Source organism: Malaclemys terrapin, chromosome 4, assembly GCF_027887155.1.
Source record: "Malaclemys terrapin pileata isolate rMalTer1 chromosome 4, rMalTer1.hap1, whole genome shotgun sequence".
NCBI lineage: Eukaryota > Metazoa > Chordata > Testudines > Emydidae > Malaclemys > Malaclemys terrapin.
The window spans coordinates 154,161,536-154,188,821 of NC_071508.1; positions in this window are offsets into that span (position 1 = coordinate 154,161,536).

Consider the following 27,286-nt stretch of genomic DNA (forward strand, 5'->3'; position numbering starts at 1 on the left):
AGTGGCCATGGTTTGAGCCAACACAGTTTTCTCAGAACCAGTTCTGCATTTTGAGCATGTTAACAGCCAGCAGGTGGAGAGCAAAAGGAGGAGACATTTGTAAATGAAATAGAGAATCGGCCTGAGGAATATCCTCCCTGCCCATGGTGCCTGCTGAGCAGCTGAAAATTACCTCGCTCCTCGGACAGGCCCAGCATCTAATATTTTTGTCACGATTTATTAACAACTAAGTGTTTGAAAATCAACCCTCTCTTCTTCCATGTAAATCTCAGAGAGGAGATTGTACAAGGTCTCAAACTAATTCATTGATGCAAGTCTGGGGCGTGCAGCGGCTATAGTTAAGAACATGGTACAATCATTCTGATGATGATGTTCATCCATCGTTATCAATTAAGACCTCAACAACTCATTCTTTCAAATCATTTGACCGGGCTCTAGGTGTCCGAAGATGACTGATCAGTCCAATTCAGGCGTGGAACGTCCTATCACACGTCGGGCAGACATGTAATGGCGCTGTCGATGATGTACGAGCAGCTCTGGACTTGCGCAGCTCACGCTTTTTTTCAGCCTCAGTAATACGCCTCGCCTCAGAGGTATTACTGCCTGTGTGAATGAGGCTGCGCCATGCTGGACGGTTCAGTGCGAAGGTTTCCCATGTGGCGGTGTTGATCTCAAGGACTTCAAAGAGATCTTCAGCGTGTCCTTGAACCACTTCTTTTGTTCTCCATGGGAGCGCTTTCCCTGAGTGAGTTCTCTGTAGAAGAGCTGTTTAGGAATGCGTTCGTCTGACATTCTCATGACATGTCCGGCCCACCTGGTCTGGGCTCTCATCAGCAATGTGTGAACTGACGGCAGACTGGCTCTAGTAAGGACATCAGTATAGGGCACTTTGTCCTGCCATCTGATTTTTAGAAGCTTTTGCAGACAGGAAATGTGGAAGTGATTGAGCCTTCGTGCATGACTCCGATAGACAGTCCACGTCTCGCAGGCGTACAGCAGAGTTGGAAGCACCACTGCTCGAGAGACCTTCAGCTTCGTTGGTAGGCTGATCCCTCGACGTTCCCAAACGCTGGAGCGCAATCGGCCAAATGCAGAGCTGGCTTTAGCAATTCTGCAGTTTACTTCATCATCGATTGACACTGCTCGGGAAAGGGTACTGCCCAGGTACGTGAAGGGGTCCACTGTCTGAAGTCTCTGTCCATTTACAGTGATGGACGGTTCTGAGTACGGAGCGTGGGGAGCTGGCTGGTGCATGACCTCAGTCTTCTTGATGTTAATAGTGAGACCGAAGCTGTTGCATGCAGTTGAAAACTTGTCCATACTGGCTTTCATTTCTGGCTCTGTACTAGCATTCAGAGCACAATCATCGGCAAAGAGATAGTCTCGAAGTACAGTTTCCTTCACCTTGGTGATGGCACGCAGTCGCCTCAGATTGAATAGTTTCCCGTCAGTTCTATACTTCAGGCCTACTCCTTCAGTGCAGTGTTGAAAGGCATCTGGCAGAGAATATCCTGCTGAACAAAGTGGGTGCTAAAACACACCCTTGCTTGACGCCGTTGGTGACTGGGAAGGCCTCAGATGTTTCACCGTCATCCAGGACACAAGCCATCATACCATAATGAAATTGACGTACCATTCGTATAAATCTGTCTGGCCAGCCAAATTTTGACATGATCCTCCACAGGCCCTGACGACTGACTGAGTCAAATGCTTTCGTGAGGTCCACAAAAGTTGTGTAGAGTTCACGATTCTGCTCTTGACATTTCTCCTGTAGCTGACGCACAGCGAAGATCATGTCAATAGTCCCACGTCCCTTGCGGAAGCCACACTGTGATTCTGGCAGTAAGCCCTTCTCCAGGTGAGTGATCATGAGTGACAAGGCACAGTCATTCTAAGGCAGTACAGACATACTGAATAGACAAAGTGTTATGTAAACAAGCCCCAACAGTGAGAGAGTATGTGAGAAACAGACACTGCAGTGCCCATGGAAGATGCTACCATTGTGATGAATATTTTAGTATTGCACAGATCTGTTAACAACACAAACACAAATATTTTTAGGAAGGGTTGGAGGCACAGCCAGGAATTATTGCCAGTCTTCATTTCAGTCTAAAATGAGTGATCCACCAGAGACTATTCTGCCCATATCTGCTAATTGCCTGGTTTCTTGAATTTTCCTCTGAAGCAACTGGTGCTGGTGAGATACAGATGGACTAGATGGATTTTAGTCTGATTCAATCTGGCAATCCCTATGTAAAACGTCTGTCTGTTAGCTCTGCCCCACAACTTGCCAGACAAACAGATCCTACTTTGCACCTAAATATGGACTCTTCCCCTCTTCAACAGTGACAATGGTCCAAGAGTGAGGATAGGCACTCATCATTTCTGGTCTTGTTACAACTTCCAGGCCCAATCATTTCTGACCACCCCCCCCCCCCCCACTAGGCTGGGAATAGGAATATTTGTGCTATGAAGGCCAGGCATCTCTCTTTGTAGAATAGAAGGGTTTTTTTCCTGGGCCCTTAGTTCCAGGATAGTGTACCTGAAATCATGGCATTATGATGTGTAGTAAAACTAACTGAACCATTTTCAGAGTTTGCTAAAATGTGTTAGTTATTGGCATAGAAAGTACGCTTATTAAGTTTGCGGATGATACCAAACTGGGAGGGATTGCAACTACTTTGGAGGACAGGGTCATAATTCAAAATGATCTGGACAAATTGGAGAAATGGTCTGAGTTAAACAGGATGAAGTTTAACAAAGACAAATGCAAAGTGCTCCACTTAGGAAGGAAAAATCAATTTCACACATACAGAATGGGAAAAGACTGTCTAGGAAGGAGTACGGCAGAAAGGGATCTAGGGGTTATAGTGGACCACAAGCTAAATATGAGTCAACAGTGTGATGCTGTTGCAAAAAAACCAAACATGATTCTGGGATGCATTAACAGGTGTGTTGTGAGCAAGACACGAGAAGTCATTCTTCCGCTCTACTCTGCTCTGGTTAGGCCTCAGCTGGAGTATTGTGTCCAGTTCTGGGCGCCACATTTTAAAAAAGATATGGAGAAATTGGAAAGGGTCCAAAGAAGAGCAACAAGAATGATTAAAGGTCTTGAGAACATGACCTATGAAGGAAGGCTGAAAGAACTGGGTTTGTTTAGTTTGGAAAAGAGAAGACTGAGAGGGGACATGATAGCAGTTTTCAGGTATCTAAAAGGGTGTCATAAGGAGGAGGGAGAGAACTTGTTCACCTTAGCCTCTAAGGACAGAACCAGAAACAATGGGTTTAAACTGCAGCAAGGGAGGTCTAGGTTGGACATTAGGAAAAAGTTCCTAACTGTCAGGGTGGTTAAACACTGGAACAAATTGCCTAGGGAGGTTGTGGAATCTCCGTCTCTGGAGATATTTAAGAGTAGGTTAGATAAATGTCTATCAGGGATGGTCTAGACAGTATTTGGTCCTGCCATGCGGGCAGGGGACTGGACTCGATGACCTCTCGAGGTCCCTTCCAGTCCTATAATCTATGAATCTAGTTACCATTTATCTTTACCTCCATTGTGTGGGTGTTAGAGTAACAAGAGCAGAGGGTTACAGAAGACAGGACTAATCACATTGCTTAAAATTCTCTAGCAGTGTTAGTAAAATACTTTTTCTGTAACATGGGTACAAGATACAGAGTGGTGTTGCATAAAGGTGGTATTGACATGCCCTGGGTTGACCTGCATTACATGATCATGAGTACTACAGCCATTCCAAGTTCACATTGTATCCTGGCTCACTTGTAGATGTAACATTTTGTATCTATGTGTGTGTGTGTGTGTGTGTATGCATAGGTATAGATGTACATATATACATACACATAGGTATAAATACATACTAGCTGATTTATTCATGACATTTATCTATATATGTAAGAAAAGATGGGAAAACTCAGGGCCAAATTTCCTATTGACAGAATGCATTGTCTGTTTTTTTTCACTTGCAAAAATGCATATACGAATGTTGATATATACACCCAAACTTCATGGACAAATGGTCAACTGAACATCAAGTAGTTGGATAGTAAGTTACTTGATTTGTACATGCAAATGTGGCTTCTATGAAATTTTGTGGGCACAAATTTTTGACATAAGCAATATTTTGGGTGCAAACACATCAACAGTACTATTGTTATAGAATTTTAAAATAGGTGGATGAGAAGCTCATTGGCCCACTAAGGGATGATTTTTTTTTTTCAATGAATCTGGAACACTGTCCAGTTTTCCCCATTTCCAGAAGACTGGAAGAAAGCTATTGTTGTACCAATACTTTACAATAGTAAATGGGATGATCTGGGTAATTATAGGCTTGTCAATCTGACATCAATCCCGGGCTAGTTAATGGAGTGGTTGATATAGGCCCAATTAATAAAGAATCAAATGAAAGTAATGTAATTAACACCAATCAATATGGGTTTTTAGAATATACATCCTGTGAAACTAAGATGATGAGGTTACACATTTGGTTTATAAAGGTATTAGTGTTATTTGAGGCAAGATTAATAAGACTCAGAATTTTCAGCTTGGAAAATAGACAACTAAGGGGGGATATGATAAAGATCTATAAAATCATGACTGATGTGGAGAAAGTATATAAGGAAGTGTTATGTACTCCTTCACAGAACACAAGAGCTAGGGGCCATCAAATGAAATTAATAGGCATCATGATTAAAACAAACAAAAGGAATTATTTTTTCACACAACGCACAGTGAACCTGTGGAACTCCTTGCCAGAGGATGTTGTGAAGGCCCAGACTATAACAGGGTCCAAAAAAGAACTAGATAAATTAATAGAGGATAGGTCCATTAATGGCTATTAGCTAGGATGGGCAGGGATGATGTCCCTAGCCTCTGTTTGCGAGAAGCTGGGAATGGGCAACAGAGGATGGATCACTTGATGATTACCTGTTCTGTTCATTCCCTCTGGAGCACCTGGCATTGGCCACTGTTGGAAGACAGGATACTGGGCTAGATGGACCATTGGTCTGACCCAGTCTGGTCGTTCTTATGTTCTTATGAAGTAATATACATAGACTTTGGTAAGGTGGACTAGGTACCGCACATCATTTGATTAAAAAGTCTACAACAATATAAAATTTCCATGGCACACACAAAACGAATTAAAAGCTGGCTAACTGATACGTCTCAAAATGTAATGTAAATGGGGAATCATCTTCAAGTGGGTGTGTTTCTAGCGGGGTCCCGCTAGGATATGTTGTTGGCAGACTGCTATTTATCATATTTATCAGTGGCTTGGAATAATCACTGATAAAGTCTGCAGATGACACAAAAACTGGGGGGTTATAAATAGTGAAGAGGTCAGGCCACTCATAAAGAACAATCTGGATCATTTGGTAAATTGGGTGCAAGCAAACAATATGCATTTTAATATAGCTAAATATATGCCAGTAGTAATGTTGGCCATACTTACAGAATCGGGGAGTCTATCCTGGGAAGCAGTGACTTTGAAAAAAAACTTGGGGGTCATAGTGGATAATCAACCAAACATGCTCAGATACTATGGTGATGAGCACGGTATAACGATGGTATAGGGATGACTACAGAGAATGGAATAGAATAGTCCTGCCCTCGTCCAGTGCATATGATCTGAAAATGCAGGTGATTACTAATGGAAATATAATCATAGTGCTCTTAATGAGCAATTTATCTTGGTAATGAGGGCTTTGGCATTTTTTATGAGGATGCAGGTGATCTCTATGGATAACCTGAAAAATACAATTGCTTGTGATCTTCTTGTACATTAATCACCTTCTGCTGTCTGTGTCTCAAATACCATGGTGTCCACTGCAGTTCCAGAAGCATTAGCTCACCCGAGGAGCTTTATCTCTGAAGCCACGTTCTGTGATTGATGGAGCAGACATGCATTCTGAGTTGTGGCTCTGACCTGCACCCCAGGTCTGGTCATTTTATCCTCATGGCATTTGCTGCTGCTCTGTTCACATCAGGCCTGGATGATGATGCTTCTGCTGTTTCTCTGGCACAGATGCTAATTTTATACCTATTCTTCTGCTAATAGAGAGGCTGTTTAATTTGGGGAGCCTGGGGCCAGATACAGGAAGACTGCTTCCTGGGAGCTTTGGCTGGCCTGCTGCTGCTCTAAACATTCAAGGAGAGTCATACATCTCACAGAGCCTGATGGTGATAATGCAGCTGATGTGTCTGCTCTGACATTTCTCTTCAGCACTGCTAGGCCCAGTGCCTTTAGGTTCAACTCCGATGTGTGAGTTGGCTCATGCAATTGTGTAGTTAGTTACCCTGATGAACAAACATGAGGAGTCTTCCCTTCAAGTGCTTTTCCCTGAACTAGAACCTACCCTGCCTGGTGGCTAAGTCACCTGGGGCCTACCCTGACAGACTGGTCACACAAGTGAAAACTGCAAGGCAAGCAAACTTGTGGACCATATGCCCCCTTCAGTGTATTTAGACCCTTCCTTCCTCTAAAGTGGTCAGAAGGAAAGAATTAGAATTAGCACAACAAAGCCTTTAGCTAGTTCATTAAAATGTGATTACTTTTGATACCAATAAGTAATTAAATCCTCTGGCTTACTTATATCATTTGTAGACAAATTAACATCAGTGAGAGCAGAACAGAGCAAACACTCAAGCAGCAGAGTTTTTTTGAAAAGCAGCTTCTAGGAGCTCATTCTCCTGTGACTCAAACCCTCTTTCACACACCCGCACTTGCACTTGTGTATTGGTGGGCAGACAGCTGCTGTATTTTCAAGTTTTGATCTGTTATTGCTTAAATTGCAGAAGTGGGAACACTGCAGCATCTTTAGGTGGACACAGACACTTTTAACATTAGCTATCCCAGTGCATTGTGAAAATAATGCAAATCTTTAGACCTATGTTAATAAAAAAAAAAAAAAAAACCCAGCACATTAAATTATTTTTCTGGCAACTACATAAAATAACTGGCCAGGCAGTCAAATACCAGCCCGGTGGTAACCCTAGACTCTGGCTCTGACTGTTAGCCTGGTATCTGACATTAGGTGGAGTAGTTATCTGGTCGAATTTTGCAAATGTTATGTTCTTACACAATCATAGGAATTGCCAGATTGGATTAGACCAGTGGCCAATGTAGTCCAGCATCCTGTCTCTGACAGTGACAAATGTTTTAGTGGATAGCATAAGAACACTGAACAAGCAGATGGGATAGTCTGCCTCCCACATAGGTTTCTAACCTATTCTTAACAAACTCCAGTGATGGAGATTCCACAGCCTCCCTAGGTAACTTCTTCCAGTCATTAACTACACTTACAGTTACTTCTCCCGTCTTGCTTACAACTCTCCTGGTAATAAATATTTAGTTTGTGATTCACTCTAACCTCCAGATCCATGTCTGCAATACTTCTTAATTAGTCATTTCTCATTTTGTATTTGCACAATTGATTTTTCCTTCCTAAGTGGAATACTTTGCATTTGTCCTTATTGAATTTCATCCTATTTACTTCAGACCATTTCTCCAGTTTGTCCAGATCATTTTGAATTCTAATCTTGACTTCCAAAGCGCTTGCAACCCCTTCCAGTTTGGTATCGTCCGCAGACTTTATACGTGTGCTCTCTATGCCATTATCCAAATCATTTATGAAGATATTGAATAGAACCACACCCAGAACCCCTGCGTTTCAGCTGTAATTACTTAGTTACCTAATACATGATTATTTCCAGAAATTAAAAGGTACAGTGATTTAAGTGAAATCCCTGCAAGCTGCATGGGTGCTTTTTAAAGACAACATAATAGAGGCCCAACTTAAATGTATACCCCAAATTAAGAAACACAGTAAAAGAACTAAAAAAGAGCCACCGTGGCTTAACAAACCATGTAAAAGAAGCAGTGAGAGATAAAAAGTGGAAGTCAAATCCTAGAGAGGTAAATAGCAAGGAGTATAAACATTGCCAAATTAAGTATAAAAATGTAATAAGAAAAGCCAAGGAGGAGTTTGAAGAACGGCTAGCCAAACACGCAAAAGGTAATAACAAAATGTTTTTTAAGTACATCAGAAGCAGGAAGCCTGCTAAACAATCAGTGGGGCCCCTCGATTATCGAGATAGAAAAGGAGCGCTTAAAGACGATAAAGTCATTGTGGAGAAACTAAATGGATTCTTTGTTTCAGTCTTCACGGCTGAGGAACTGTCACAGATCGAAGTGTCACTAGAGGAGGTTTTGGAATTAATTGATAAACTTAACATTAACAAGTCACCGGGACCAGATGGCACAGGTACCAGGCAAATTAGTCAAAACAATAGTAAAGAATAAAATTGTCAGACACATAGAAGAACATAAATTTTTGGGCAAAAGTCAACATGGTTTCTGTAAAAGGAAATCGTGTCTTACTAATCTATTAGAGTTCTTTGAAGGGGTCAACAAACATGTGGACAAGGGGGATCCAGTGGACATAGTGTACTTAGATTTCCAGAAAGCCTTTGACAAGGTCCCTCATCAAAGGCGCTTACGTAAATTAAGTTGTCATGGGATAAAAGGGAAGGTCCTTTCATGGATTGAGAACTGGGTAAAAGACAGGGAACAAAGGGTAGGAATTAATGGTAAATGGAGAGGGGTAACTAGTGGTGTTCCCCAAGAGTCAGTCCTCGGACCAATCCTATTCAACTTATTCATAAATGATCTGGAGAAAGAGGTAAACAGTGAGGTGGCAAAGTTTGCAGATGATACTAAACTGCTCAAGATAGTTAAGACCAAAGCAGACAGTGAAGAACTTCAAAAAGATCTCACAAAACGAAGTGATTGGGCAACAAAATGGCAAATGAAATTTATTGTGGATAAATGTAAAGTAATGCACATTGGAAAAAATAACCCCAACTATACATACAATATGATGGGGGCTAATTTAGCTACAACAAATCAGGAAAAAGATCTTGGAGTCATCATGGATAGTTCTCTGAAGATGTCCATGCAGTGTGCAGAGGCGGTCAAAAAAGCAAACAGGATGTTAGGAATCATTAAAAAGGGGATAGAGAATAAGATGGAGAATATACTATTGCCCTCATATAAATCAATGGTATGCCCACATCTTGAACACTGCGTACAGATGTGGTCTCCTCATCTAAAAAAAGATATACTGGCACTAGAAAAGGTTCAGAGAAGGGCAACTAAAATGATTAGGGGTTTGGAAAGGGTCCCATATGAGGAGCGATTAAAGAGGCTAAGACTTTTCAGCTTGGAAAAGAGGAGACTAAGGGGGATATGATAGAGGTATATAAAATTATGAGTGATGTGGAGAAAGATGGCAGGAGAGAGATCACTTGATCATTACCTGTTAGATTCACTCCCTCTGGGGCACCTGGCATTGGCCACTGTCAGTAGACAGGATACTGGGCTAGATGGACCTTTGGTCTGACCCAGTACAGTCGTTCTTATGTTCCTTCTAACTTCTGATCAGTCTTATACTTCTATAATTCTACCACTTAACTCTATTTAGCATACAATGATTATATATGACATAACATGTTAGTCAATCGTAACATCATACAAAAAATGAACAATAAACTAAAATAATTGGCTACATCTGCTTTGGATGATTTTTCTCTCTTTCTTAAAAAAAAGTCTCATCCACCTCTTCTTCTTGGTTAGGAGGTCTATAGTAGACCTCTACCATGACATCACCCTTGTTTTTTACAAGTTTTAGCCTTACCCAGGAACTTTCCACATGTCTGCCTTCCACTTCTATCTCCACATCAGTGCAACTGTATACATCTTTGATATACAAGGCAACATCTCCTCCCTTTTTCCTCTGCCTGTCCTTCCTGAACAAGCTGTACCCATCTATACCAATATTCCAGTCATGTGAATTATCCTACCAAGTTTCTAGGATGCCAATTATGCCATATTTGTGATTATTCACTAGAATTTCTCGTTCTTCCTGTTTATTGCCCATACTTCTTGCATTAGCATACAGACCTCTAAGATGCTCATTAGATTTCCCCTCTGTATTCCCTCTTCTCTCTCCTTCATTTATGATGTGATTTCCAATATCTCCTCCCATCCCCTAGTTTTTGAACCTTCACCCAGGTCTCCCGGTTTCAGACTTACCTTTGGACTTTTATTTCCTGTCCCCATCAAATCTGTTTTAAAGCCATCCGCCCTCGGTTAGCCAGTCTGTATTCAAAGATGCTCTTCCCCTTCCATGACGAGTTGATCCTGTCTCTGCTGAGCAGTGCTTCTCAGAATAGGAATCAGGAATAAAGTTCTCAATTGAGCTGTCCACAGTGATGCCCAGGTCCCTTTCTTGAATTGATTAATTGAAAACCTGAAAGGTGAATGAGTAGTAGAGATGGTGAGAACAAATCTATTGAAACATTTTTTCATTGGAAATTGCCAATCAAAGTGTTTTACGGAGACTGATCACATTTTGACAGAGTTCCAGTGGAAGCCAGGAAAAGGTTTGATGGAAGCCTGCCTGCCAGGTATCTTTCCCCCAGAAACCTGCCTTGCTTCCTGCTAGTTCACTCATCCAGCTCCGTGGTAGGCTGAGAGTGAGGCTGGAAGCCCTCAGACCCCCTGCTCCAAGTTCCCAGGCTCCTGGCTCCGCGGCAGCCTACATTTCCAGTGTCCAGCCTCGAGGGCAGTCGAACTGGAACAAACCAGATTTTGAAATAATAAAATCCTCCTCAAAATGGAATTATGTTTCTCCACCCAGCAGTAACATGTTGTCTAGATTTCTCCCTCCAATGTATGTTTTATTTCACATTTATATACATTATGTTTAATTTGCTACTGTGTTGTCCACTCATTCAGCTTTCTTTCATAGAATCCTAGAACAGGAAGGGACCTCGAGAGATCATCTAGTCCAGTCCCCTGCACTCAAGGCAGGACTTATTACCTAGACCATCCCTGACAGGTGTTTGTCTAACCTGCTCTTAAAAATCTCCAAAGATGGAAATTCCACAAGGGACAACATAAACGATGATGGGTATGGAACAGCTTTCATATGAGGAAAGATTAAAAAGACTGGGACTGTTCAACTGGAAATGAGATGACTAAAGGAGGCTATGATAGAGGTCTATAAAATCATGAATGGATGTTGAGGAAGTGAATAGAGAAGTGTTATTTACTCCCTCACAGAATCATAGAACTATAGAGTTAGACAGGACCACAAGTGACATCTAGTCTAATCCCCCTGCCAAGATGCAGGATTTGTTGTGTCTAAACCAGAGGTTCTCAAACTGATCCATGGACCACCAGTGGTCTGCGAGCTCCATTCAGGTGGTCCGCGGGTAGTTCCCTCTAAGCTGCACTCCTGGGTGGCCGCACACAAGAGAATGAAGAGCCACCCACCTAATTAGTGGAGCCGCACAGGCATGTCTCCACTAATTAGGTTCCTGGACCCTGGAGAAGATGCACATGTAAGGTGAGGTGGTGGCCTTGGGGGGGAAATGGAGGTAGGTGGGAGGGGGCAGTGGGTTGAGAAGAGGGGGTGGGGGGAATTTGGGATGTGCAGGGCTCTGACGGCCAGAGAAAGAGGTGACTTTCTCTGGGGCTGTGGCTGCCGGGGAGAGACACCCCTCCTTCCCAGCCCCAGCTCTGGAGCTGCTGTGGCGGGGGAGAGAGGGCACATCCATTGCATTAGAAAGGTAAGACTACTGATATTAAAATATGAGTTGTTTGCTTTTATTTGTAGAACAAAAACATGTAAATTACTATTGGTTTTTATATAGCACGCTTATCCAAACCACTTTACAATAGTTAGCTAATGGTACAAACAACATTTGGAAAGATCAGTAAGTGGTCCGCCAAGCCCCTCATCAATTTTCAAGTGGTCCACACAAAAAAAAAAGTTTGAGAATCACTGGTCTAAACTATCTAAGACAGGTGGCTATCCAGCCTCTTATTGAAAACCTCCACTGAAGAAGCTTTTACGACCTCCCTAGGTGTCTGTTCCATTGTCCTACTGTTTTTACAGTTAGGAAGTATTTCCTGAGATTTAATCTAAATTGGCTATGATGTAGTTTGAACCATTGTCTCTTGTCCTGCCCCTGTGGCACAAGAGAAAAACTTTTCTCCATCTTTTTTTATGGCAGCCTTGCAAGTATTTGACAACCACTATCATGTCCCCCCTCAGTCTCCTCTTTTCCAAATTAAACATACCAGTTACTTCAGCCTTTGCTCATATCAACATCATAACCACCGGGGGTCACCAAATGAAATTAAAAGGCAGCAGGTTTTGAAACAAACCTAAGGAAGAACTTCTTCACACAATGCACAGACAACCTATGGAACTCATTGGCAGGGGATGTCGTGAAGGCCAAAAGTATAACTTGGTTAAAAAAAAAAGAATTAGATAAGTTCATGGAGGATAGATCCATCAATGCCTATTAGCCATTATGGGCAGGGATGCAACACTGTGCTCTGGGTGTCCTTAAACCTCCAAATGCCAGAAAATGAAACTGAACAAGAGGGTGAATCACTCAATAATTGCCCTGTTCTGTTCATTCCCACTGGGGCACCTGGCATTGACCACTGTCAGAGATAGAATACTGGGCTAAATGGGCCATTGGTCTGACCCAGTATGGCTGTTTTTATGCTCGTAATTCACCAGAGAAATAAGACCTACTCAAGTTACAATGTGTCTTGAGGATGTATCAAAGATTTAAAACACTTTTATGTAAGGCTGTACACACTACATATGTAGTGCAATGGTTCAGAGAACAAGAGGAAGTTAGGCTAACTTTCATGTTCAGCTTTTACGATTGGCCCCAAATGAACTGCTGTGAATGCATGGATAATGCTGCTGCTTCTGCATGGAGTTTCTGAGGGTATTTGCTTTTAATGGAAGAAACGGAGTGGACAGAGGAAAAAACTCTTGTTTGGACTTCTCCTAGGATAAAATACCTAAGGGTTTATTTTTGTTTTTTGGTTTTAAGGGGCTCTCTGTGTGTGTGTTTTGATTATCTTTGTAAATTGATAAGAAATGTGGGAATTTATTTTTAAATCCAAAAAGTTTCTAAAAAGAAAAGGTTGTTTGTTTTTTGTTTGTACTTTATAAGTCCCTCTAAATTCAGGATGCTTTTGCCTGAATTTACTCTAGTGATTATTTTTTAGAACCAGCCTTCTGCTATGACTGGATGTAACCTGTGTAAAGCACCTTTTAATTACTGGGCCTGTGTTTGAAGACTCTTGTTATGACTTGAAGGAGACAGACAGGTCACAGCTTATTGCTGTAATTGGATAAAATCATTAAAAGAAGGTTTTACTTTATTTGTTTTAACATATCACAGCATTAATCTCACATATCTGCCAATGTCTAGAGACAGGGATGAGAGTATGATGCCTTCCTGTTCTTCTACTGTTTTGTGACCTAACAGAACTCTCCACATTTTGTAGTTTATGTTTTCAGAAGCTGAGGTTGCTGATCTCTTTAGGAATATTCCCAAGACCAAACACATCAGTGATTTATGATTAAACACAGACTTCCACAACCAAAAACTAGAAAACCTTTGCAGGGAACATTCAACCAATCTTTGAATTTTTGCAGCTTGCTTTAGACTAAACAGTCACAGTGATCTAGGTTAGAAATCTAGGCTAACTCCTTGAACATGAAAATTCTAACACTGCATTAAGATTCAAAACGTAAATGTGAAAATCTCCAAATGTCAGCGAGTTTTGCTCCTCGTGTGGATTTGAGGTGAAATTCCAGGCCCTCTCCTTCAGGGAGTATTTGGGTACAGCATAGCTTTAAAAAGCTAGATGACTGAAAAGCACAGAAATATCATTACACCCCATTCTACTTTAGCACCTGATCCACATCCCCATGAAGCCAAAGGCAAAATGCCCATTGCTGCTTTTTCACTCGAGAGAGCATGCCCCAAAGAGTGAAGGCAAGATAGCGGGTCATGTTGGGAAAGCCGAATAGGCTTCACTGAGCATGCTCAGTGTAAGAGTAGTCACACTAGGCATCCATATTGAAGGTACTGCATAGCAGCAGGAGGGCATTTGCTGCTGCTCGCGTGAATACATATGGGTATGGCAGAGCGTAGCTGGCCTGCCGCTAGACCCTAAGGAGCGGGAGCTGCTACAGAAACTTCAAGGCAGGGCACTGTCCCAGCGACTGAGCTGAGTCTGGGGGAAAGCCGCTCATTTCTGATGTATATCTCCAAGTAACACCTCGTGAGGGATGTCAAAGGCAATAAGAAGCAGTTCTATACGTGTGGGAGATGCCTGCTGAAGGAGTGAGCACAGATTCATGGGGTGAGTGGGTGTGCTTGTTTATTTGGTGTTTCTTTTAGTTCATTTAAAGTTTACGGCACTTTGTTGGGGCCTGTGTGGGAGTGGGGCTCAGGGGCCTACTACGTGTTAGCTGAGGGGTGCTAGTGAGGCTCTAGCCTCCTGTTCATGGGACCCCCTCACCTCCCCAGAGAGCTGTCCCCCAAGGGAGCTGTCATGAAGAAGGTGGGCCCCACCATGTTGGGGAAAGACACTGACTTCCATCCCCCACCCCACCCCCCTGCGAGCTCAGCACACTCCCGCTGGCTCCACTCCGCTCTCCAGCTCCATGTGGAGGGGCAGGAAAAGTCCGGTTCAGCCTCTTGAGTTCTCCTCCAGCGCTGCTCTGTACCCTGCTGGCACACTAGTGTGAGGGGAACAGAAAGCGTCTCTGGGCTTGGCGGTCAGTGTGCATGTGTCGGCGGGAGCATCGGGGGAGTGGGGGGGAATCCCTCTTGACATGCCAGAGAGTAGCTCCATCCTGCGTTTCATCCGGCCCAGTCCAACAGCACTACCCCTCCTCTGGCATTCAGAGAGCTGTGTGACTGGATTTTCTCTGCCCTGTGCTGATGGGCTGTTAGCTCGAGCCCTCCGCCCAGTCAGTCTCTTCACTGCCACACCTGCCCTCTTACCCTCTTCTCCCCTTCATGTTTAGCTCGTCCCTCTCTGCCCCCCAAATTGTGGCTCTAACATGACGTTTGCTGCCATCCCATTGTTCACGCTGCAGGCGTTTTCTGCCCCTTCCCTCACCCAGCCTCTGCCTGGTCTAGTTGTACTGTGAGCTCTTCAGGAAAGGCCCCGTCTGCTGCTCTGTGTTTGTACAGTGCCTATTGCAATGGGGCCCTGTTCTCAACTGGCCCTTTGTCACTATTGTAATAAACACAATGCATAAATAAATATCATACACCTACTCATGACTTCATGGCAGGACCAAACTGAAGGAAAATCTGGTGTCAATGGAGAAAGCTCTCGTTCATATACGGCTATCTGCAAAAATAGAAGGCAGTATGGAAAATTAGTGCCAAGGTAGTTTGCTTTTTCCTAGCAATGCCTGATGTTTTCTGGTTGTGACCGTTCTGCAGTGCAAATCAGCCTTCATTTGCATGTAGGTGTTTCCCCTTCATAGTGAGTGAGCACTGTCCACATTTCTGTCTGAGGCCTGGCACGGCATTTCCTCACTCTTCGGTTGAATCGGCTCCTTTAATCAGTGCTCAGTCCCATTTCTAGCTCTGTTTTTGGCACAATACAGGGGTTGAGGTGTTTTGATTTCATCTAAATGGGTTTGTTTTTTTCCTGTACTTTTCAATAACCCTTTAATTGTTGTGCCTATTGTAATGTTGCCTAGAATGTCCCTTCAGAAAAGCACCTTAAATACACAATTACTGCTGTCCTCCAGGCACCAGCGTCCTGCTGCAGCAGGTGGTTTTTGTGTACTGTGGGGAGAAGCTCTCCTGTATAGTTATCACAGCCGGAATCTGTGACTCCACAGTGCTCGATATTGAGGGAAGGAGGGCACAGCTGACCACAGAGGTGCTCTTCCCGCTCCGTTTGCCTTCTTTTGACTGAACTGGAAACCGTCTCCTTTGCTTCAGGGAAGCAAAGTCTGTGAAAATGGGACTGTCATAAGATGGAAACGGCCTAATAGAAATGTTGCTCAGTGGAGCTCATTAGAATGCATGAGAGAGAATCGGTGAGAGTCCATAGACAGAGCATTTGTAAGTGATGCTGTCTCAGACTACCCCAGAAGATCTAAAACAAGAGATTTTGAATGCTTCACAGGCAGCCACTCAAATACACCTGAAATTGTTTGTCAAGAACTTTTGGCACCTTGAGTGCTACTCTCTTCTGAGCAGTCTCTGAGGGGAATCGCAATTCCCAATCAGGTTTTGGCAAAGCTGGGTAAATGCTGGAAAACATTTCCTACCACCATTTAGCGATTTCATTGTGATTGGGTCCATGGTGCTTTCATGGTCTCAAAAAACATCCTTGTAAACAAGTTCACTAGCAAGAACATTCATATGGAATCAATTCTGAAGCACTTAGAGGAGAGGAAAGTGATCAGGAACAGTCAGCCTGGATTCACCAAGGGCAAGTCATGCCTGACTAACCTAATTGCCTTCTATGATGAGATAACTGGCTCTGTGGATAAGGGGAAAGCAGTGGACATGTTATTCCTTGACTTCAGCAAAGCTTTTGATACAGTCTCCCACAGTATTCTTGCCAGCAAGTTAAAGAAGTATGGGCTGGATGAATGGACTATAAGGTGGCTAGAAAGCTGGCTAGATCGTCAGACTCGACAGGTAGTGATCAATGGCTCCATGTTGATTTGGCAGTCAGTATCAAGCAGAGTGCCCCAAAAGTCAGTCCTGCGGCCGGTTTTGTTCAATATCTTCATTAATGATCTGGAGGATGGCGTGGATTGCACCCTCAGCAAGTTTGCAGATGACACTAAACTGGAAAGAGTGGTAGATACGCTGGAGGGTAGGGATAGGATACAGATGGACCTAGACAAATTAGAGGATTGGGCCAAAAGAAATCTGATGAGATTCAACAAGGACAAGTGCAGAGTCCTGCACTTAGGATGGAAGAATCCCAGGCACTGCTACAGACTAGGGACCGAGTGGCTAGGCAGAAGTTCTGCAGAAAAGGACCTAGGGGTTACAGTGGATGAGAAGCTGGATATCAGTTGACAGTGTGCCCCAACACTACAAGAAGGATGTGGAAAAATTGGAAAGAGTCCAGTGGAGGGCAACAAAAATTATTAGGGGGCTGGAGCACGTGACTTATAAGGAGAGGCTGAGGGAACTGGGATTGTTTAGAGAAGAATGAGGCGGGATTTGATAACTGCTTTCAACTACCTGAAGAGGGGTTCCAAAGAGGATGGATCTAGACTGTTCTCAGTGGTAGCAGATGACAGAACAAGGAGTAATGGTCTCAAGTTGCAGTGGGGGAGGTTTGGGTTGGATATTAGGAAAAACTTTTTCACTAGGAGGGCGGAGAAGCACTGGAATGGGTTACCTAGGGAGGTGTTGGAATCTCCTTCCTTAGAAGTTTTTAAGGTCAAGATTAACAGAGCCCTGGCTGGAATGATTTAGTTGGTGTTAGTCCTGCTTTGAGCAGGGGGTTGAACTAGATGACCTCCTGAGGTCCCTTCCAACCCTGATATTCTGTGATTCTATGATATGGCCATGGTGGATTTTAATCTGGAATTGGGCCTGACTGGACCAGTCACTTGTTCTCCCTTCACTCATGTTTTTTTCCATCTTTTCTATTTTTAGACTGTAAACAATTCAAGCAGTGAGAGATTATCTCAATATGTTTGCAGCACCCAGCGCCATGGCATTCCAGTTTCAGCTGAAGCCCCTATAGGCCCCTGCAATACAAATAATACTTGTGAGACCAGAGTTCAGAGTGAAACCGCAGGAATTCTATTCCCTAGGTTACAAGTATGTAATTAGCTGGTGACATGGTGCCTGCCAATGTACTGCTGGGGTACCTGTGACTTATTCCTGCGCTGGGCTGCACTTCCCATGTTAGCGGGTAGGCTGCTAACTCGCATGACCTCATGGAGATGAGCTCAGGTTTGGATGCTGAACTTACATTAGCTCCTTTGGCCTAGCAATCTTGTCAGAATTCTCCCTCCTGGGTTGGCATTAGTACTAGTAGGACACCGACAATACCACATTGAGTAATCAAGATCACCAACCAGGGAAATAACCCACTTCTTTCCCTGACGGACCAAGGGACACACCCCACCCATGTACTTATTCGCGACACTGATACTGACTTGGACTCTTTATACATTCCATGGGTGGCTTACTCAAGCCCACTTATCCACTGACGCTTTAAAAACCCACGCACCCCAATCTGGGTCTATGCTGGTTATGTGATATGTATGTATCCCGTGATCCTTGTAACTGATAGCTGTAAACCCTCATAATTCAAGCCGGACCCCAAACGTACAGTACCTTCCCTCTTAACCAGGGCCGGCTCCAGGCACCAGCGCAGCAAGCAGCTGCTTGGGGTAGCCAACGGAAAGAGGCGGCACGTCCGGCTCTTCGGCGGCAATTTGGTGGTGAGTCCCTCATTCCCTCTCGGAGGGAAGGACCTGCCGCTGAATTGCCACCGAAGAATGAAACGGTGCGGCGGAGCTGCCGCCGAAGTGCCGCCGATCGTGATCACAGCTTTTTTATTTTTTTTCCCTGCCGCTTGGGGTGGCAAAAACCCTGGAGCTGGCCCTGCTCTTAACTTGTGTATATTTAATTTTAAACCTTTTAACTTTAATAAAAATGTTAAATCTGTTTCTGCTTTCAGACAAATCAGAGATAGAATGAGAATGGCCATTCTGCTCTCTCACCCTTGGGAGACCAAGAACCACAGAGGGCTGAAAATTGAATGTAATTAACCAGCTCCTTCCTGTAGCCCTGTGGATTTTCCCTAAAGGTCTCCATCCAAGCAATGACTAGTCTCAACCTTGCTTATTTATTCAAACTGATGAGTTCACAGCCCGCAGGTATGCACGTGTACCGGCCAGCAAGAGAGCTGCTCTGCTTGTTACTCCGCACAAACACTTTGGTACAGAGGAACAACGCAGTAAGGAACTGCAGTGCAAGATTTTAATTCAATAATTCATCTCCTGCCTTGGCCATATGGGTGCACGTTTCAGAGCCAAAACAACATGTTCTCCCAATAATGACATTGATTTCCAGTGTTGATGGATTACATTTTATAACAGATCTGTCGAAATGGCTCTATAAAGGGGGGGGGAAAAAGCAAGATTTTGAAAAAGTTTTTCCTCTCTATGCAGTGACTGTTGTCAGACCCAGGTTGTCTATACAGTAGAACCTCAGTTACAAACACCTCAGGAATGGAGGCTGTTCATATCTCTGTAATGTTCGTAACTCTGATCAAAACGTTATGGCTGTTCTTTCGAAAGTTTACAACGGAACATTGACTTAATACAGCTTTGAAACTTTACTATGCAGAAGAAAAATGCTGCTTTTCTGTTTTTGTTTTTTTTAGTAGTTTACGTTTAACACAGCACTGTACTATATTTGCTTTATGTATTTTTTGTTGTTGTCTCTGCTGCTACCTGATTGTGTACTTCTGGTTCTAAATTAGGTGTGTGGTTAACTGGTCAGTTCATAACGCTGGTGTTTGTAACTCTGAGGTTCCACTGTATTTCTTACTGTTGATATGAAGATGTCAGGGGCTCATACAGAGCTAAATGCAAGTATGTATTTACGATCTGACAGAACATCAGATTTTAGCCAGTGCTCTCTTTTATGTGGATTATATAAACAATTCAAGGTTCACAACAGCATGATGCCCACAATCTGATAATTGCAGAAGTCACAGTTGAATGCAAGGAGGTCTCTAACAGACAACTGTTTGTGGTGGTGTGTGTGTTACTGTAGTGAGGCGGCCTGGCCCCCGACGGCCCCTGAAAGAGAGGAGCCTGAATTGGCACCCAAGTGGGCGGAGCCACCGCCACCTGTTCCCGCCCCCCGGAAGTCAAGGGGCGGGACAGGAAGTATAAAAGCCAGGCCCCAGCACTCAATTGGAGCCCAGCGGCCGAAGAGGCCAGACGTGCCGGTGCGAGCTCCGGCTAGACCGAGCCTTCCCAGAGCCAGGTACCCCGACGCGGACGGACCGAGCCTCCCCAGAGCCAGATACCCAGACGCTGACCGACCGGACCTCCCCAAAGCCAGGTACCCCGAAGTGGATTGGCCGAGCCTTCCCCGAGCAAGGTACCCCGAAGTAGACTGCCCGCACCTGCCCCGAGCACGGTACCCCGAGGAGGGGCCCGAGCGCCCCCCTGACCGGAGACCGGAGGAGCAGCCCGACCCAGATGACCCTCTGCGAGCTGAGGAATCCATGGTGTGGGACCCCGCTGCCGAGCCCAGCGAGGAGCAGGTATCAATGGAGGGGGAAATGGAAAGCAGCCCGGGGGTAGCTGACAACAGAGAGCGAGCCAATGTCGGTGTGTTGCGGTCAGGACCCCACCGACACAGCGGCAGACTGACTGCCGCTCTTAGGGCCCCGGGCTGGAACACAGTGGAGTGGGTGGGCCTGTGTCCCCCCTGCCACCCCACTTACGGGTGGCAGCCTCCCCCTCCAGCCAGCCCTCCAGCCTCATACCTGAGCTATTGTTTGTTGCCCCGCCCTGAATAAGGGCTTGGGGCGTCTTGAGTCTGTTAGTGCTCAGCTCCTGATCAACGGACCTGAGTCCCTTGAACTATTGTTTGTTGCCCCGCTCTGACTAAGGGCCTGGGCTTACTGACTCTGTTGGTGCTCAGCTCCTGACACCAGGTCCTGAGCCCTGAACTATTGTTTGTTGCCCCGCCCTGACCAAGGGCCTGGGCTTACTGACTCTGTTAGTGCTCAGCTCCTGACACCAGGTCCTGAGCCCTGAACTATTGTTTGTTGCCCCGCCCTGACCAAGGGCCTGGGGCGTCCTGAGCTTGTTAGTGCTCAGCTCCTGCGACCTGGATCTGAGCCCCCCCCCCCCTGAACTATTGTGTTGCCCCGCCCCGACTAAGGGCCTGGGCTTACTAACTGTTAGTGCTCAGCTCCTACGACACGGACCTGAGCCCCCTTGGACTATTGTGTGCCGCCCCGCCCTGATTGAGGGCCGGGCCTTAGCTACTAACTGTGTGAGTGCTCAGCCTTCAGGAAGGTTCTGAGCCCCCTGAGCTAGCACGTGGGCTTGACTGACTTTGTACTCCCCAGCTCCGGCAGTGAGAACCGGAGCCCGGACCAGGGCTGCTGCCTAGCCCTGACGGAGGGCGGTAGCCCATTGCAGAGGCCGTATACCTTTGGCGTAGCCCCTGCCAGAGGGGCGAAACCCCGAGACCCTCAAACCCCGAGACCGATCCAGGCCGTGTAAGTGAGGCGGCCTGGCTCCCGACGGCCCCTGAGAGGGCACGACCCCCGCACCGGACCTTTACAGTTACCAATACCTAAAGTGAAAACAAAGGACAAAATCTGAAATCAGAACTTTCTCAAGAAAAAGCTAAGTCAGCTGCTTTCTTATCAGTTCAACCACCTTGCTATCCATGGGCATGAAAAGCAAGGTTCACTACTTCCAGTTAGAAGGTTATACAGATATTGGCTTAGGGTTCTATGTCTGAGGAAAAATGGTTTGCTAAAATGACTTGTTTAGATTTGGATAGTGATAGTAACTCTACATATAAGTGATATAAGCACAAAGGAATTCGTTTTTTTGTTTGTTTTTTGTATTGGAGGATCCCAACCCAAATCAGAGCCCCACTGTGTTAGGTGCTGTACAGACACATACTAAGAGCTTATCGTCCAAATCAATGTGAGGAGGAAGAGTCACCATTTTGTAGCTGGAGAATTGAAGTGCAGTGTGGTAAAGTGACATGACCAAGGTTACATAGTCTCTGGCTGAGCTGCGAACTGAACCCAGAGCTCCTGAGGCCTAATCCAATGCACTAACCACAAGGCTGTCCTTCCTCTCGGTGCTTTGGTAATTCCTGATAATCTCAGTGAGAAGTGTGCATCTTAAATACAACAGTCTGGTGACCCATTACCTCTCAAGCTCAGCCATGTGTTCATCACATGACATTGCTTTCTGCATTATAATTGCCTAATTTAATCCCACCTCAGTGCCAGCTGGCCCTTCCCATCCTTCCCCACTCTGCTTGATGTGAATTGGCTCCATCGTGTTATTGTTTCCTGCTATCTTCTTTTTGTCCCTTCTTTGTTCTCAAGCACTAGCACTGGGGTGCCGAGGCTGACCTAGTGACCAGAGAGTCTCTTGGAGGAAAGAAACATGGCATTTTCTGATAGCTTAATACTGGACATGGAGTTTCTAACTTCATCCTTCCCTCCCCATGGGCAAGCTCCTTAACTGCCCTTCCTCCTCTTGCAATAAAAATGCCCCTTTGAAGAGACTGATGTCTGAACATCTCAGCACTTGCAATCCCTGTCTTGTTCCTGTACCAAATATGGACTAGCTACAGAGCTTCCTTCTTAGCCTGGTACACAGCAGATGTGCTTATCATAAAATCCTTTAATGCTCTGCCAGGCATGGCCGTGTTTAGCTTAAATCAGGTATTGTACACACCATGCCACCTAGTGGCTGAACAGTGTCATACATTTTAGCATTCCATTACATCTCCCCCTTTGTTCCACATTCCTACCATATACAATACTGATGCTATGACACTGTCTTTTGAAGTTCAGTACAGATCAGCCTGTGTCTCTGAATCATGCAGATTTTCTAATTACACTGCTCTACAGCCAAAATGCTTCTGAAATAAATGTAGTCAAACTTTACTAATTCTGGGTCACTGAGAATGAAAATGATGCTTGAAATTGTTGATTGGCTCTAGTTTTCAAGATATGCTATTGGGTCAGTATATACGACCCTTGACTTGGGAATGGCGGAGGATAAGTGAGTTATAAAGGGAAGGGATCTCAATTTAAACCAGAAATGACTAAAATACATCTTTGACTGGATCTATGAATAAATCTGACTAAGTTTGGACAGTACTTGCTTTTTCGGCAAAACAACAAATGATGCAATCTGAAGCTGGTATTGCGTCATACATGATATGAATTGCGTCATGTTATTCCTAGGAAGTCATGGATGATGCGATCATAACAAAGCTTACATCACTCTGCTGAACAAATTGCCCTATATCAGCTCTAGAAATCATACAGTGTCGTGCTCTCTTATTTGTCAGTGTTTGATTTTGCAAAGGGACACATTTCTGTTTAGCCAAAGTGAGCAGAGATGCCTCGTACTTGTGTGAACAGTGCAGATAACTTCTGCTATATTTGTGGTGAAGTGACTTTTGCATCACAAAAGCACAGTATAACCACTATGGTTAAGAAAGCCTATCACCTTTATTTTGGCTGCAAAATTGGAGATCAGGACAAGAGGTGGGACCCACACATATGCTGCAACACTTGTGCAACAAATCTTCGCCAGTGGTTGAACAGGAAAAGGAAATCTATGCCTTTTGCAGTGCCAATGATTTGGAGAGAGCCAACAGATCATACCAGCAATTGTTACTTTTCTGCATGGTGCCTCCAGTTGGGAAAGGTGTGTCAAAGAAGAAAAAGTGGACTGTGCATTATCCAAACATTCCATCAGCTATACGCCCAGTACCCCACAGAGGAGGACTGCCGGTTCCTGATGCACCAGAATCATTCTCACTTGAGTCAGACGAGGAAGAGGATGAAACTTCTGGTCCTGAACCATCAATGTCACAGGACCCCAATTTTCTCCCATCCTCCTCCTCTGAACCACACCTCATAACACAAGATGAACTGAATGACCTTGTCAGAGATTTGGAACTACCCAAGAGTAAGGCCGAGCTGTTGGGCTCCAGACTACAGCAGTGGAATCTCCTGGCAGGTGGTGATAGGATTTCCATGTTCCGTGACCGTCAAAAGGATCTTGTCCCATTCTTCTTTATGGAAGGTGATCTTGTAGCCTGCAACATCGATGGTGTGATGGCAGCCCTCAACATCGTTCACGATCCAGATGAGTGGAGACTGTTCATTGATTCATCGAAGACGAGTCTTAAAGCTATTTTACTGCATAATGGCAATGTTTTGCCATCAATTCCAGTTGATCATGCAGTCCATATGAAGGAAGCCTATGACAACATGAAACAACTTTTTGAGGTGCATAAACTATGACCAATATCAGTGGCAGCTTTGTGGCGATTTGAAGGTTGTTGCTCTCTTGCTTGGTCTGCAGACTGGATACACAAAGTACTGCTGTTTTCTCTGCGAATGGGATAGTCGTGCAAGAGATTCCCACTACATCAAGAAAGATTGGCCACTCTGACAGTCATTGGAGCCTCGGAGGAAAAGTGTTCAGCATCCACCACTTGTTGAATCAAGGAAGATTTTGTTACCACCTGTGGCGGGGCCAGACTACCCCGCCTTAACCCGGAAGGAGTTAAGCCCCAGGGACTGGCAGCGGAAGTCCCGCCTCCCTGGGCGGACTGGGCATGCTCCAAGTGCTATAGGAGTATAAAGGGAGGGAGATCAGCTCATTCTGGGCTGGAGCCCGTAGGAGAAGGACCTGCCAGGGAAGCTCCTGCAGCAGACCAGCCACAGCTGCTGACTGCACCAGGAAGCGACGCCGTCCACGGCCTGCCTGCGCCCCGGTGGTTGGAGGAGACCCAGGAGACGACTGAATCCGCTGAGTACCAAGGACCCGACGACTCCTGGGAGACCCCAATGGAGAGCCTGGTAGGAAGTGACCCCGGGAGGGTGACAGAGTGATACCTTCCCCCCGCCCCGGGGAAATTCAGCGTGTTTTGGTCGGATCCCCCCGCTGAGTTGGTGGCAAACCACTACGCTATGGTTAGGGCCCCAGGTTGGGACCCCCTACTGGGGCTGGCGCACCCCAATGATAAAGACTCCAGCCGCTAGGCCACGCTACCCTCCACCCGAGGGTTGCTTCCTGGACTCTGACCGATAGGCCTACTGCCCTGTAGCCAAGAGCTGTGTTACAGACTCCTGCCGTCAGGCCGCGTCTCCTTGAAGTCAAGGGGACGCCATAGACTCTGGCTGCTAGGCCACGCTACCCTCCACCCAAGGGTCGCTTCCTGGACTCTGGCCGATAGCCCTTGGCTATAGGGCAGTAGGCCTGTGTTACAGACTCCTGCTGTCAGGCCACGTCTCCTTGAAGTCAAAGGGACGTCATAGACTCTGGCCGCTAGGCCATACTGCCCTGGACTGAAGGGCTACTTGATGGACGGTGGCGGATAGTCCACGCCGCTCGCAACTTTAGGGGCGTGGACCGTCACACCACCCTTACATATCAAGCTGGGTCTGATGAAGAACTTTTTCAAGGCCATTGACAAAACACAAGCAGCTTTCAAGTACCTCCGTGGAAAATTTCCAAGGTTAAGTGAAGCTAAGATAAAGGAAAGTGTCTTTGTTGGTCCTCAGATTCATGAACTTCTTCGAGATGATGCATTTGACCATGCACTGCATGGCAAGGAAAAGACAGCATGGAAAGCCTTCCAGTTAGTGGCAATAAATTTTCTCGGAAACAACAAGGCAGACAACTACAGGTTGTTGGTGGAAAACCTCCTCAAGGCATACAAAAGCCTTGGTTGCAATATGTCACTAAAGATACATTTTTTGCACTCTCATTTAGATTTTTTTTCCACCGAACTGCAGAGCAGTGAGCGACAAGCACGGCGAGCGATTTCACCAGGACATTGCAACAATGGAGAAACTCTATCGGGGCAAATGGAGCCCATCAATGCTTGCAGACTATTGCTGGACAGTGACAAGAGATGCTCCATTTAATGAATACAAGAGACAAGCCAAGAAGCACTGAGTAGACACTGAATAGGACTAAACTATGTACATAATAGTTTTTTGCCTTTTGTTTCATAATAAATTTTATTTATATAACCCTTTTGCTGATTTTTAAAGTGTTACATAAATAGGACAGGTGAAATATTATCATGTAAAGCAACCATAAACACATGAAAAGACCTAGGTTCACAATTTATGATTAAAACTCTACTATCTACACAATATACGTAGACATAAAATGTAAAAACTTAAATATCTTAGAAACAGTAGCCAATCAGTTGTTTTAATTGTCATATTTGAATTCAGCACATCAAAATACATAATAAATAGCACATTTTATCTCTGAAGCAGACGACTTCTCAAAAATTGTAGACCAGTGTTACATAACCACATGGTCATCTGGCTGGCCATTAGTTGCAATGACTGGCTGTGGTCAGTTTGGAATCCTTGAGTGGTCTTCTTATTCTGCATCCACCATCTGCAGAGTTTGTTCCTAAGAAAGAACAATCAACAGAGCAGTCTGTAGCTGTAAATTGTTCCTGTTGAACTCTCCACTGTTGGTCTCGATCACATATGGTCTGGGCACTGAATTCTTTTTCTTCATGACAGCTGGAGTTATCCATCCTTTCTTCTCCATCCAATTTGGCATGAACACAGTCACCCAGGTCCTAGACCTGGCAGTTCCCTAACTGGGTGACATCTGATGTAAAAGTGTTTATAAGCTCTTTTATCCAATTTGGCTACTCTCTTCATGTCTGGCTCCTTTAGAAATAATTTTTTTCCCCAACGTTGGAACAGTAGTTCTGAGTTGTCTTCCCTTCAGGAGTTGTGCTGGACTATAGCTAGTGGCCACTCTTGGTGTTTGATCCGTAACTCAGAAGAGCAAGGAATGGATCTTCCTACTGTAGGATTTTCTTGGCTGTCTGGACAGCTCTCTCAGCGTCTCCATTCACTTGTGGGTAACGTGGGCTGCTAGTAATATGATCAAAATCATATTTTGTTTGGAATGACTTAAATTCTGGTGCAGTGAATTGTGGCCTGTTGTCTGTCCTAGTTGCCCTGGAATAAAGAAATGAGCAAAAATGCATGTCAGTTTCTCGATAATACTGTCACATATTACGTCTTTCAAATACATTACTTCTGAATACCTATAAAAATAGTCCACAATAGCCAGGTAATGTCCTCTTAATTAGTATAAATTTGCCACTGGTCTCTTCCAAGGTCTCTCTGGTAGGGCTGTTTGTATAATGTATGATTCAGCGTTCTTTTAAAATTGATTCGTACTGGATTGCCTTTCAAAAGTCCAATATCAAATCCTCTGTCGAGTTCCTCCACCTTTCTCACTAGGCCCATCATGGTTGCCACTCTGGTTCAGAAGGCTGTTGGTCTGTAATCCTTTGACCACATGCTCTGTGAATGCAAAGCTTTTGTCTTTGTAAGTTGTTTCCATGGTGAACTGACCTATGTAGTTCAGAATCCATCCAGGGCTAGTCAGAGTTGTCAGGTGACTTCAGCTCGGGGAGGTGTTGAAGATGATTGTAAGTCCCTTATGAGATGACTGTGATATCTGCTCCTGAGTCCATTTTAAAGTAACTACTCTTGCCATGAATATTCAATTTCACTATCCAGGCAAGCTCTGTCATCACAAATACTCGATCCCAGAAATAGTGGCTCTTGATTGCCAT